General features: G+C 43.5%; 1 protein-coding gene across 2 annotated transcripts in view; it reads left to right on the top strand.

The window, feature by feature from the left end:
- The first annotated feature begins 10,183 nt into the window (after positions 1 to 10,183).
- Positions 10,184 to 12,463, top strand: part of LOC110525077 (iporin) — a 53,285-nt gene continuing 51,005 nt past the window's right edge. The window contains exon 1 of one of the 2 annotated variants that reach the window (XM_036979296.1): positions 10,184 to 10,473. The gene's annotated coding sequence lies outside the window, so the exon portion shown is untranslated. The remainder of the gene's footprint in view (positions 10,474 to 12,463) is intronic. The other variant, XM_036979297.1, reaches the window with a different exon arrangement.

Below are 12,463 nucleotides of genomic sequence, written 5' to 3'. Positions count from 1 at the left end.
ATGTGAGACCACGGTCGAGAGGGAATGGGAAGCGGCCTGAGACGGCCGGCAGGAGGGGAGTTACCGGACTTAGTCTGCGCGCAGACCGAACAAGCAGCCACGAAACGACGCGTGTCATGCTCCCGGGTGGGCCACCAAAAACGCTGGCGAATGGAAGCAAGCGTACCCCGAACGCCAGGGTGGCCGGCTAACTTGGCAGAGTGAGCCCACTGAAGAACGGCCAGACGAGTAGGAACGGGAACGAAAAGAAGGTTCCTAGGACAAGCGCGCGGCGACGGAGTGTGAGTGAGTGCTTGCTTTACCTGCCTCTCAATTCCCCAGACAGTCAACCCGACAACACGCCCCTCAGGGAGAATCCCCTCGGGGTCAGTGGAGGCTACTGAAGAACTGAAGAGACGAGATAAAGCATCAGGCTTGGTGTTCTTAGAGCCCGGACGATAAGAAATCACGAACTCGAAACGAGCGAAAAACAGCGCCCAACGAGCCTGACGCGCATTAAGTCGTTTGGCAGAACGGATGTACTCAAGGTTCCTATGGTCAGTCCAAACGACAAAAGGAACGGTCGCCCCCTCCAACCACTGTCGCCATTCGCCTAGGGCTAAGCGGATGGCGAGCAGTTTGCGGTTTCCCACATCATAGTTACGTTCCGACGGCGACAGGCGATGAGAAAAATACGTGCAAGGGTGGACCTTGTCGTCAGAGAGGGAGCGCTGAGAAAGAATGGCTCCCACGCCCACCTCTGACGCGTCAACCTCGACAACGAACTGTCTAGAGACGTCAGGTGTAACAAGGATAGGTGCGGAAGTAAAACGATTCTTGAGGAGATCGAAAGCTCCCTGGGCGGAAACGGACCACTTAAAGCACGTCTTGACAGAAGTAAGGGCTGTGAGAGGAGCTGCCACCTGACCGAAATTACGGATGAAACGACGATAGAAGTTCGCGAAGCCGAGAAAGCGCTGCAGCTCGACGCGTGACTTAGGGACGGGCCAATCAATGACAGCTTGGACCTTAGCGGGATCCATCTTAATGCCTTCAGCGGAAATAACAGAACCGAGAAATGTGACGGAGGAGGCATGAAAAGTGCACTTCTCAGCCTTCACAAAAAGACAATTCTCTAAAAGGCGCTGGAGGACACGTCGAACGTGCTGAACATGAATCTGGAGTGACGGTGAAAAAATCAGGATATCGTCAAGGTAAACGAAAACAAAGATGTTCAGCATGTCTCTCAGGACGTCATTGACTAATGCCTGAAAGACAGCTGGAGCGTTAGCGAGGCCGAAAGGAAGAACCCGGTATTCAAAGTGCCCTAACGGAGTGTTAAATGCCGTCTTCCACTCGTCCCCCTCCCTGATGCGCACGAGATGGTAAGCGTTACGAAGGTCCAACTTAGTGAAAAACCTGGCTCCCTGCAGGATCTCGAAGGCTGAAGACATAAGAGGAAGCGGATAACGATTCTTCACTGTTATGTCATTCAGCCCTCGATAATCTATGCAGGGACGCAGAGACCCGTCCTTCTTCTTGACAAAAAAACCCCCCGCTCCGGCGGGAGAGGAGGAGGGGACTATGGTACCGGCGTCAAGAGCTACAGACAAATAATCTTCGAGAGCCTTACGTTCGGGAGCCGACAGAGAGTATAGTCTACCCCGGGGGGAGTGGTTCCCGGAAGGAGATCAATACTACAATCATACGACCGGTGTGGAGGAAGAGAGGTGGCCCTGGACCGACTGAACACCGTGCGCAGATCGTGATATTCCTCCGGCACCCCTGTCAAATCACCAGGCTCCTCCTGTGAAGAAGAGACAGAGGAAACAGGAGGGATAGCAGACATTAAACATTTCACATGACAAGAGACGTTCCAGGAGAGGATATAATTACTAGACCAATTAATAGAAGGATTATGACAAACTAGCCAGGGATGGCCCAAAACAACAGGTGTAAAAGGTGAACGAAAAATCAAAAAAGAAATGGTTTCGCTATGATTACCAGAGACAGTGAGGGTTAAAGGTAGCGTCTCACGCTGAATCCTGGGGAGAGGACTACCATCCAAAGCGAACAAGGCCGTGGGCTCCCTTAACTGTCTGAGAGGAATGTCATGTTCCCGAGCCCAGGTCTCGTCCATAAAACAGCCCTCCGCCCCAGAGTCTATCAAGGCACTGCAGGAAGCTGACGAACCGGTCCAGCGTAGATGGACCGACAAGGTAGTGCAGGATCTTGAAGGAGAGACAGGAGTAGTAGCGCTCACCAGTAGCCCTCCGCTTACTGATGAGCTCTGGCTTTTACTGGACATGAAGTGACAAAATGACCAGCGGAACCGCAATAGAGACAGAGGCGGTTGGTGATTCTCCGTTCCCTCTCTTTAGTCGAGATGCGGATACCTCCCAGCTGCATAGGCTCAGCACCCGAGCCGGCAGAGGAAGATGGTAGTGATGCGGAGAGGGGGGCAACGGAGAACGCGAGCTCCTTTCCACGAGCTCGGTGACGAAGATCAACCCGTCGCTCTATGCGAATAGCGAGTTCAATCAAGGAATCCACGCTGGAAGGAACCTCCCGGGAGAGAATCTCATCCTTTACCTCCGCGCGGAGACCCTCCAGAAAACGAGCGAGCAAAGCCGGCTCGTTCCAGTCACTGGAGGCAGCAAGAGTGCGAAACTCAATAGAGTAGTCTGTTATGGATCGATTACCTTGACATAGGGAAGACAGGACCCTGGAAGCTTCCTCCCCAAAAACAGATCGATCAAAAACCCGTATCATCTCCTCCTTAAAGTCCTGATACTGGTTAGTACACTCAGCCCTTGCCTCCCAGATTGCCGTGCCCCACTCACGAGCCCGTCCAGTAAGGAGAGATATGACGTAGGCGATACGAGCAGTGCTCCTGGAGTAAGTGTTGGGCTGGAGAGAAAACACAATATCACACTGGGTGAGGAACGAGCGGCATTCAGTGGGCTCCCCAGAGTAACACCGCTGGTTATTGATTCTGGGCTCCGGAGATTCGAAAGCCCTGGAAGTGGCCGGTGGATCGAGGCGGAGATGGTGAACCTGTTCTGTGAGGTTGGAGACTTGGGCGGCCAGGGTCTCAACGGCATGTCGAGCAGCAGACAATTCCTGCTCGTGTCTGCCTAGCATCGCTCCCTGGATCTCGACGGCTGAGTGGAGAGGATCCGAAGTCACTGGGTCCATTCTTGGTCGGATTCTTCTGTCAGGGGTGCGTGAATGAGGACCCAAAAGCGAATTAACATTAAGTGCCAAATAAAGTGACAGGGTTGACTGTAACAGAGTTGACTATTTCATCTAGAATCAACCATAGATCCCCATGTGACAGGGGGAATGGAATGCAAGCTTACCAAACACATGTAAATAGTTTCAACATTTCTAGACTGTCTACCTATAGGTAACAGGGTTGCGGTGTTATAATTCACCCACCCTGTCAGGGGTGCGTGAATGAGGACCCAAAAGCGAATTAACAAAACAGAGTTTCTTTAATGACGAAACACATGTAGGCTCAGATGGACAGGCAGATTCCGACAGGACAGGACAAGGTTAGATGAACTGGCAGATTCCGACAGGACAGGACAAGGTTGCAGCAAACACGACGATAGTCTGGTTCAGGCATGAGAAACACAAACGAGAATCCGACAAAGACAGGAGCAGGAACAGAGAGAGATATAGAGACCTAATCAGAGGGAAAAAGGGAACAGGTGGGAAAAGGGGTGAGCGAGGTAGTTAGAGAAGACAAGGAACAGCTGGGGGAAAGAGGGGAAGAAAAGGTAACCTAATACGACCAGCAGAGGGAGACAGGGTGAAGAGAAAGAACAGGAACAAGACACAACATGACAATACATGACACACCCAGTGGTGATTGCAGCATGTACATCTTGGTGGGGAAAACTCCCCCAAAATGTTTTAGATGAATGCCAGCAAAGCCACTACACAACACAACACTAAACAATACATTAATTGCACTATAACTTTAACAAACGGTGCCCACAAACTGTTAGGGTCGACATAAAGCTGTCCCAACAGCAGAGCTTTCTTTTCAGCACCATGGAGAGAATCCTTTAAAAAACATAGCTGATATGGCTGACTTGTTTCAACCAATGTGGTTTCTACTGACACTTGAGATGTACAAACTATGGCACAAGGGGACAACGAGTGGACTACAGGATATCTGTAATTTAGATTAAGACAATGAGAGAGCTAGGATGAACGTCGTCAATATAACCATTTGTTCAGCACTTTTGAAATTAACATGGGCCATTCTTACAGTATTCTCCCTGTACACCAAGTCATAACTGCATATAAGCAGACAATGAAAGCTCTTACAATATTTGATGATTACATTTCTCTAAAACAGGCTATAGTCTACATGTGCACCATCAAGTCAGAGCAATTGGCTAAGTTATGAGAGGAGAAAGGGACACAATTATTAGGGTGAGGCACATGGGCTACTAACAGCTTACTACACAACATGCACTTAGTATTACTTTCTTATCTACAGTATACACATCGTCCTGGCATATTACATAATTTATAGAGCAGCATTCAATACATTTTTGGACTCACCTTGTTGTGCTGTGCTCACTTGAACAGGAAGGTGTAGTGGCGGTTTGGCATCAAAGTCTGTCATTCTCTGGATTTATGGTGCTTTCAAGACAACTGGGAACTCGGGAAAAAACAAGGTTGTATCATGATGTCAGTGATCTTCAGGTCAGAGCACAAGAAAGAGGCCCGAGTTCCCGACTTGGAATTTCGTGTTGGATGACCGTTCAAAACCTGTTTTCCCAGTTCCGAGTTTCCAGTTGTTTTGAACTCACTGAAGTCTAAGATTTCCCAGTTCCCGAGTTTCCAGTTGTTTTGAATGCGGCAAGAGTCATGTTGAATAGCAGGCTAGTGATTGCTTTGTTAAGCTTGCAGTTAGCCACTGATTCCTTCCAAACCACTCATTGTTGAAGAATGAGAACTACAAAAAAAAAATCATAAATCAACATCTTCTGGTCGGGAAAGTTTGGAACTCCAGAAAGATGATCACGTGTCCGACTCGGAATTCTGAGTTGGATGACCTTTCAAAAGATTTTTATCAGTCAAATCTCGTTTTTTCCCCCAAGTTCCCAGTTGTGTGCACTGGAGTCAGAGACTTCAGACCTCCGAGTTGCTATCTCTAGTCCTCTGAGGATGTCTCTAGTCCTGTAGGCTCAAAGGAGGGAGGGAGAGAACGTAACCGATGTGAAATGGCTAGCTAGTTAGCGGTGGTGCGCGCTAATTAGCGTTTCAATCGGGTGACGTCACTCGCTCTGAGACCTGAAGTAGTTGTTCCCCTTGCTCTGCAAGGGCCGAAGCTTTTGTGGCGCGATTGGTAACGATGCTTCGTGGGTGACTGTTGATGTGTGCAGAGGGTCCCTGGTTCGAGCCTGGGTAGTGCGAGGGGATGGACTAAAGTTATACTGTTACAAGAGCATGAGAGGGTTCACCTTCCACGGCCCCTGCTCTCTCTCCCTCCAGTAAGACTGACTAGAGAGAGGGGACAGCCGATGGCGAAACTCGAATCACATATCTGCCTCATGCACAAATGCCTGTGACCAGAGAAAGCTAAATATTCCTTTCTGATGGGCCAGTGAAGGTAGGAAACATCTCCTCCACCCCGCTGATCCTCAACACTGGGGCCCCACAAGGGTGCGTGCTCAGCCCACTCCTGTTCTCACTGTTCACCGATGACTGCGTGGACATGCACGACCTCCAACTCAATCATCAAGTTTGCATATGACATAACAGTAGTAGGCTTGATCACCAACGACGATGAGACAGCCTACAGGGAGGAGGTGAGGGCTCTAGGAGTGTGGTGACAGGAAAATAACCTCTCACTCAACATCAACAAAACAAAGGAGATGATCATGGACTTCAGGAAACAGCAGAGGGAGCACCCTCCTATTCACATCGACGGGACAGCTGTGGAGAAGGTGGAAAGTTTTTAAGTTCCTCAGCGTACACATCACTGACCAAACTGAAATGGTCCACACACAGTGTGGTGAAGAAGGCGCAACCGTGCCTCTTCAACCTCAGGAGGCTGAAAAAATTTGGCTTGTCACCTAAAACCTGTCGGGCTGTATCCTGTCGTGCTGTATCGCCGCCTGGTACGGAAACTGCACCGCCCACAACCGCAGGGCTCACCAGAGGGTGGTGCGGTCTGCACAAAGCATCACCGGGGGCAAACTACCTGCCCTCCAGGACACCTACACCACCCGATGACACGGGAAGGCCAAAAAGATCATCATAGACAACAACCACCCGAGCCACTGCCTGTTCACCCCGCTAGTATCCAGAAGGGGAGGTCAGTACAGCTGCATCAAAGCTGGGACCGAGAGACTGAAAAACAGCTTCTATCTCAAGGCCATCAGACTGTTAAATAGCCATAACTGACGCAGAGAGGCTGCTGCCTACATACACAGACTTGAAATCATTGGCCACTTTAATTATGTCACTTTAATAATGTTTACATATCTTGCATTACTCATCCCATATGCATATCCTGTATTCCATACTATTCTACTGTATCTTAGTCTATGCAGCTCTGACATTTCTCATCCATATATTTATATATTCTTAATTCAATTATTTTACTTAGATTTGTGTGTATTAGGTATTTGTTGTGAAATTGTTGGATGTTACTTGTTAGATATTTCTGCACTGTCGGAAACTAGAAACACAAGCATTTCGCTACACCCGAAATAACATCTGCTAAACACGTGTATGTGACCAATAAAATATGATTTGATTTGATGTGATATTAAAACTCACACAACGAGCTGCTAATAATAATTAAAACGCAGCACTATCAATACACTTGGCCTCTCACTCATTCATTGCAGCGCAAGTGGAAGTAGGGAGAAGGACGTTTTATGTTTTGTAAGAGTGTTGAATAAAAACAGTGTTGATAGTAATGTGTAGGCTAGTATCAATCTGTGTAGGCTAGTATCAATATGTGTAGGCTAGTATCAATATGTGTAGGCTAGTATCAATCTGTGTAGGCTAGTATCAATCTGTGTAGGCTAGTATCAATCTGTGTAGGCTAGTATCAATCTGTGTAGGATAGTATCAATCTGTGTAGGCTAGTATCAATCTGTGTAGGCTAGTATCTATATTTGTAGGCTAGTATCTATATTTGTAGGCTAGTATCTATATTTGTAGGCTAGTATCAATCTTTATAGGCTAGTATCTATATTTGTAGGCTAGTATCAATCTTTATAGGCTAGTATCAATCTTTATAGGCTAGTATCTATATTTGTAGGCTAGTATCAATCTTTATAGGCTAGTATCAATATTTGTAGACTAGTATCAATCTTTATAGGCTAGTATCAATCTTTATAGGCTAGTATCAATATTTGTAGGCTAGTATCAATCTGTATAAGCTAGTATCAATATTTGTAGGCTATTATCAATATTTGTAGGCTAGTATCAATATTTGTAGGCTAGTATCAATATCTGTAGGCTAGTATCAATATTTGTAGGCTAGTATCAATCTTTATAGGCTAGTATCAATCTTTATAAGCTAGTATCAATATTTGTAGGCTAGTATCAATATTTGTAGGCTAGTATCAATCTTTATAAGCTAGTATCAATATCTGTAGGCTAGTATCAATATTTGTAGGCTAGTATCAATCTTTATAGGCTAGTATCAATCTTTATAAGCTAGTATCAATCTGTGTAGGCTAGTATCAATATTTATAAGCTAGTATCAATATTTGTAGGCTAGTATCAATATTTGTAGGCTAGTATCAATCTTTATAGGCTAGTATCAATATTTGTAGGCTAGTATCAATCTGTATAAGCTAGTATCAATATTTGTAGGCTATTATCAATATTTGTAGGCTAGTATCAATATTTGTAGGCTAGTATCAATCTGTATAAGCTAGTATCAATATTTGTAGGCTAGTATCAATATTTATAGGCTAGTATCAATCTGTATAAGCTAGTATCAATATTTGTAGGCTAGTATCAATCTGTATAAGCTAGTATCAATATTTGTAGGCTAGTATCAATATTTATAGGCTAGTATCAATATTTGTAGGCTAGTATCAATCTTTATAAGCTAGTATCAATCTTTATAGGCTATTATCAATATGTGTAGGCTAGTATCAATCTGTGTAGGCTAGTATCAATCTGTGTAGGCTATTATCAATCTGTGTAGGCTAGTATCAATATTTGTAGGCTAGTATCAATATTTGTAGGCTAGTATCAATCTTTATAAGCTAGTATTAATATTTGTAGGCTAGTATCAATCTTTATAAGCTAGTATCAATCTGTGTAGGCTAGTATCAATATTTATAAGCTAGTATCAATATTTGTAGGCTAGTATCAATATTTATAGGCTAGTATCAATCTTTATAGGCTAGTATCAATATTTGTAGGCTAGTATCAATCTTTATAAGCTAGTATCAATCTTTATAGGCTAGTATCAATATTTGTAGGCTAGTATCAATATTTGTAGGCTAGTATCAATATTTGTAGGCTAGTATCAATCTTTATAGGCTAGTATCAATCTTTATAAGCTAGTATCAATATTTGTAGGCCAGTATCAATATTTATAGGCTAGTATCAATATTTGTAGGCTAGTATCAATATTTATAGGCTAGTATCAATCTTTATAGGCTAGTATCAATATTTGTAGGCTAGTATCAATCTCCATAAGCTAGTATCAATATTTGTAGGCTAGTATCAATATTTGTAGGCTAGTATCAATCTTTATAAGCTAGTATCAATATTTGTAGGCTAGTATCAATCTTTATAAGCTAGTATCAATCTGTGTAGGCTAGTATCAATATTTATAAGCTAGTATCAATATTTGTAGGCTAGTATCAATATTTATAGGCTAGTATCAATCTTTTTAAGCTAGTATCAATATTTGTAGGCTAGTATCAATATTTGTAGGCTAGTATCAATCTTTATAAGCTAGTATCAATATTTGTAGGCTAGTATCAATATTTGTAGGCTAGTATCAATATTTGTAGGCTAGTATCAATCTTTATAAGCTAGTATCAATATTTGTAGGCTAGTATCAATCTTTATAGGCTAGTATCAATATTTGTAGGCTAGTATCAATATTTGTAGGCTAGTATCAATATTTGTAGGCTAGTATCAATCTTTATAAGCTAGTATCAATCTTTTCTGAGGCCGGGGTCGTGGAAGATGTAGGTAGACACTCGATTTACCAACAGATCTCCCGGTCCCCCGGGTAAACGGAGTTTTTTTTTTTCTCCCGAAAAATGAAATGCTTCAACATGGGAACACTTCGCATACCCTGTGCGCAGGGCTTCTGAATCAAGTGCACCTACCGCCAACAGCGCAACACGAATAATAAAAAAAAAAGGGAGCGCAAGCTTTTATCGATTTATTTTCTACATAAATTGGTGATCGACTAGGAATGAGATCGTCTGGTACTGTAGCTGACCACTGGGTTAGGCTATAGGGTGTGTGTCCACTTTGGTATTGGCATGTGCGCTCTAGCCTACAGGGCAATTTACGGGCTTTTGGCTAGAGCGCATTTCTAGCCTACAGGGCAATTTACGGGCTTTTGGCTAGAGCGCATTTCTAGCCTACATGGCAATTTACGGGCTTTTGGCTAGAGCGCATTTCTAGCCTACATGGCAATTTACGGGCTTTTGGCTAGAGCGCATTTCTAGCCTACATGGTGAGATTACATGATGAGATTTAAACCGCAGCCAAGTATCGATGATACTGTCACCATAACAAGACCCTAGATATGTATTGGAAAGGAGCATAAAGCTCACCACCTTGCACGTTCACCACTCTGTAAAGCTCATCACAATGTTTCTGTATATTAATACATTGCATACTTACCCGACAAGTCCTAGTGGGAGGATCACATAATATGCTATTGCAGTGATTCCAAGTTTACTTCAATGTAGGCTAATGGTAATTATATCAATATTTGTGAATACAAGCGTTTCCACCTACATTTCACGCATAATTAATTTTACCGACACAAAAATAGCTCACCTTGTCAAGCCTATTTTGTTTTTGTCGACATTTGGAAAGTTGTTCTGTTTCCACCATGCCTGTCATTAAAATGTTTTGCCCGACATACCTAACTCGCATTAAAAAAACAAAGTTGGATGGAAACCGGGTTAGTGTCGTAGAAGAAACCGCCCAAGTTTGACCCCCACCTAACTGCCGGTCGCCCCAAAGCGGGTAGCTAACCTCCAGAACGGTTGAGGTATTTACTTGATCCTCACGGTATTGGACCTGACGGAATCCCTATGAGAGAGGGCTGAGCTGAATCCGGGTTGACGTAATAACGTACTGTAGCCCTGCTATGCGCTGCTTCTGCGTTGTCGAGCAAAAAACAAACAAACATATTCCAAGCGTCAGTGATTAGGTCTATTATTCGCGTGAATATTGAGGACAAAGGACAAGGTGGATACTATTGACACGATAATAACATCGTTGGCAACCTGCTTAAACGTAAGTATAGTCGCCTTCGTGTCTTTCTAGTAGAAGGCTGTGATATAATGGTAAGAGAGGGAGAGGGGAGAAGCAATGCAGCATTGCTTGGACAGCATCACATCGGAAGCTGGAAAATCACGCCGTAGCACCATAACGGTAATGGAACAGCAAAAACAGGTCTTGCAACAAAAAAATGTCGTTATTGATAATGGGCCTATATCGCTTCGGATGCATTTTAGACTACCGTAGCCAGTAGCGGATCTTAGTCTGTAGCCTAACCTTTCTGTGAAGGAATCATACGTTGCCATGAAACGGGCCTCGATCTGCTACAAACCTTTACAAAATTGTCTCCCAACAATAGTCGTTTCGATCTTGGTGTTGGTGCTGAATTCGCCATGTGGTCTATATGAAAGGGCACTTCATTGAATATAACAGGCTTTTTGAAAATGGAAGTATTGTTGCACAATTTCTAAAGGGACGCAAATGGAATAATTTCGTAGAATGACCCAGCCTATAGATGCTCTATATTAGCCTAAGCAATGTATTTACGTGAAATACTCAGACTATTTCTGATAGCATACCCTATGTTGAGACTTGTGACAACAAAGCAGCGCTTGTTCTTGTGCTCTGCTCTTGTCTCTCTAACTGCGTTGTGTTGTTATTGTCGTGTTTTTATTGTCGCGTTTTTATTGTCGCCTCTGCGGCTGTGGAACGCACTTCCAGACACTATTAGGATTTCAGAGTCTCTGTTCTCCTTTATGGCACAGCTCAAGACCGTGCTGTTCAGTAAAGCTTTCAAGAACCTCTGCTAATTCTGTTCTCATGTCCACCTGTATATAGTTTTGTTTGTTGTCTGTGTTCTTCTGTGTTTTGGATTGTTTTTATTAGTAGTGTTATTATTTTGCGCCTTGAGTAGTAGAAAATGCTTTACAAATGAAAATGCTTATTATTTCACCTATATCGGCTAGTGGTCATATCGGCTAGTGTTCAGTCCTGCTTTTGCATTGGATAAGCTTGACAGAAGAAAGAGAGAAAGATGTTCACTGTTCATTTCTGATTGTTCATTTAATTTTGGTTTATTATCTATATCACTTCATTTGACAATGTTAACATGTTTACCATGCCAATAAATCCCGATGAGCGAGAGATGCAACCAAGCTTGTCTGTGTTGCCTATGCTCCAGTTATGCAACCCGGATATCAGTGGCGGCAGGTAGCCTAGCGGTTAGAACGTTGGGTCAGTAACCGAAAGGTTGCCAGATCGAATCCCCGGGGAAACAAGTATTTTATACGTATACAAATATTTCCATCTTCATTCTGGCTAATCTGAAGTTTAGTGTCCCGAATTGATTCCGCTCAACACAGACAGAGCGAGGCAATCATTACAATGATAGGCTTCAAATGTGTAAATATGTCACGTATGTCTAGATATTTTCCTATACTCGCCCCAGGCCTCTAGTAGCCCGGCTGCGGTTTAACTCTGTCTCCACCCTGTTCAGATCAAGTTCCCACTTGTCCTGGCTCTATAGAAGGAGAAGATTACAATCAAATCTCTTCAGTATTTTGAGACAGAAACAGACTGAGTGACTGAAGGGGGTAAAGGATAAGGCAAAGGGCACCCTATATCCCAACATAGCGCGCTACTTCTCAAATCAAATGTTATTGGTCCATACACACATTTGTGTAAAGTACTTAAGTTAAAATACTTTAAAGTACTACTTAAATATTTTTTTGGGGGTATCTGTATTTTACTATTTATATTTTTGACGACTTTTACTTTTACACCACTACATTCTTAAAGAAAATAATGTACTTTTTACTCCATACATTTTGCCTGACACCCAAAAGTATGTTACATTTTGAATGCTTAGCAGGACAGGAAAATGGTCAAATTCACACACTTATCAAGAGAACATCCCTGGTCATCCTCTGATCTGGTGGACTCACTAAACACAAATGCTTTGTTTGTAAAGCATGTCTGAGTGTTGGAGTGTGTCAATTTAAAAAAC

The sequence above is a fragment of the Oncorhynchus mykiss genome, chromosome 6 (assembly GCF_013265735.2).
Source record: "Oncorhynchus mykiss isolate Arlee chromosome 6, USDA_OmykA_1.1, whole genome shotgun sequence".
In the NCBI taxonomy this organism is placed as follows: Eukaryota; Metazoa; Chordata; class Actinopteri; order Salmoniformes; family Salmonidae; genus Oncorhynchus; species Oncorhynchus mykiss.
This window is presented reverse-complemented; position numbering and strand designations above follow the sequence as displayed.